The 2,608-nt window shown below is 41.0% G+C and overlaps 1 protein-coding gene across 1 annotated transcript in view; it reads left to right on the plus strand.

The window, feature by feature from the left end:
• Positions 1-2,608, plus strand: part of LOC109968814 (dystrophin-like) — a 345,011-nt gene that overhangs the window by 219,214 nt on the left and 123,189 nt on the right.

Below are 2,608 nucleotides of genomic sequence, written 5' to 3' on the forward strand. Positions count from 1 at the left end.
ATAACACTGACAGCTGAATTGGTGACAATTTTCTCTACGATTGTCATCTATTATATGTGTATAATGCTTAAGAATGACATAATAGCAGCACAAAAGCGGCAAGAGGAAGAGCAAAAGCATTAGACCGGGGAGTCACGTGACGCATAGGCAGCCAATGGCATTGCACCAATGCATTGTCTATGGACAAATATAAATGTCGATTATAAAAAAAAACATAACAGATATCAAGATGATTTTTGCACCATTAGTAGCTGAACATCTCACGAGTTGAATAAAGTTAAAATGGCACTTCTAGCCCAAGGTATGCCGGAGATATTAAGCTTCCAATTTTGCCCCATTCATTTCCAATGGGGAAATTTCTGTAAAAAAAGCTAAATAGCTTAAAAAGTATAAAAGTTATAAAAACATTGTGTACAAGCACACATGTCTTTAAAGAGATACACAGTTTGATACCTCAATGGCCCTTCTAGGTGAAAGTATGCTGCATACGCATCCACACAACAAGAGTGTGGATGCTCGCATCCAGACTAATAAAGAATAGGATAACACTGTGTGGATGCCTCAGCAGCATCCACACAATAATAAAAATAAATAAGAGGATAACAATAGTGTGGTTGCTTCGCATCCACACAATAACAATAAAGAACAAGATAACATAGTGTGGATGCTTCACAGCATCCACACAATCAACAGCACACAACCTGTCAGAGTTGCAATCATGTTACGTATGGCTAAACACATGTAATGCTCCAGCGACGAAGGAGCATCTGCCAGGGGTTTAAGTAAGGGTGGTTTAATTAGTGGGGATGAGCGTCAGCTGTGCACCATGCCCGGGAGTCAATCAACAGGCGAATGCGACTCAGCTGTGTCCCTGAGCCCGTGGGATGAGAGAGCTGGGGAGAGAAAGGAGGAAGAGAGGCAGGTCGCGCCGAGTGGACCTGACAGAGATATGAATATAGCCCAGTTTACCAGTGTACCAACAAGTGTGACCTTCTGCCATCAATTAACCACAGCGCATGTTATGTTTGACACATGCCAGCTTGCATTGCTAAAGAATATAAGAATATATGTTTATGATTCCTCTTATTTATAATTCCTCAGTGAAATGTTTTCCCAACGCATTTCTGTTAGCTTCCTAGTTGTGTTCAGATGGATGTTGCAGAAACAGTTGGTAAATGGCTTTGTGTTGCACTTTAACATAGATTGGTAAACAAACTAGATGCACCATACACAAAACCAGCCAAATGCTCGTGACTGTTAAAATCTTTTCTCTTGTAAAAGCAGACCGAGATGTAACAGAACACTTCTAATAAAATACAAATCCCACTGTGTCACATGTGGCTTGTCCCAGTGTGTTTTGTTGTATTTTGTTGTTTTCTTTTTCTGGGCAGCAGTTTGCTAAATAGTGTCATCGGACCTTATACATCCATGCATCAGACACTGTCACTGTTGAAGTGGGTCTCCCGCCCAGACCATAGGGGGAAGCCCTGAGCAAACTGCTGCTTGGCATACCAAAATGAGGAGAATACAACCATAAACTAACATGAGAGGTGGCTACCTTCTGTTGTAATCCACACTGGCTGACAAAAAACAAAATATAATAAAATATTAACAAACAGTCTAACAAAGGTTAGACTAGAAGAGTCTCCGTCAACTGACGGGTCTCTCAGCTAATAATTCAACTAGTAGTCAACTTGGAGGAGGCAGCGCTACACATATCATGTGTTTCCAGACAATTCTGCATATAGGCTCTCCTCCATGTTTCTTACAAGGATTAAGATTGTCTCCCTTCAGCACTTAAGACTTGCGTTGATGCTGGATAGGTTACGAATTTAAGTGTTGTATAAGCTCTTTTGTAGCATTTTTAGGTTAGGTTATTGTAAAAAAGATAGATTTACAATTGAACAGACCTTTTCATGCAGAAATAGCACATTAATTAGCGACATTTTCAGCCAAAGCAGCACTGTGATCAGCCCTTACACCTGAACAAGTCTGTCCTCTGTCTGCACTTAAAGCTCCTTTTTCTCTTCTATCTGAGTCATACAGCCTGGCAACAGCCACACATGGAGTTTAACACACAGACTTTATTGTTGCACGTTCTGCACCATGGCAGCAGCCATATCAAGCTTGTAGAAAACAGCTGAACTTTAACTGCAGCCCTTTAAACTCATTCAGCTGCCAAGTCAAATGCACTCAGAGAGCACTGAAAGAGAAAGCAAACTCCAGCTGCTATCACTGCTGTACCAATGGAAACACAAAAGACAAAATAGACACATAGCTTCTAAGTGTATGACATTTTCCTAAAAGAGACTGTGTCCATAGACAAGCCTGAGTGGCTTTACAGTATGTACATGTGAGGCAGACTCTCAGGAGCCGCTCTTCATCACATATACTGTTTTTGCTTGTGGTTGCTTTAAAGGGGGCAGCAGCCTTTAAAACTCAAATGGACACATCTTTAAAAATTACAGTAAGTTGTGACCCATTGATACTATAAAAATATTGATTACAACCACTCTATCAATAAATCCAAACCTAAGGAGACAAAAAATGTGTGTGTGCAATCGGGGCGGAACTCCGCCGTGCGCGGTACAGAGAGCAGAGGGGAAAG

This window comes from Monopterus albus, unplaced genomic scaffold, assembly GCF_001952655.1.
Source record: "Monopterus albus unplaced genomic scaffold, M_albus_1.0 scaffold163.1, whole genome shotgun sequence".
Taxonomy (NCBI): domain Eukaryota; kingdom Metazoa; phylum Chordata; class Actinopteri; order Synbranchiformes; family Synbranchidae; genus Monopterus; species Monopterus albus.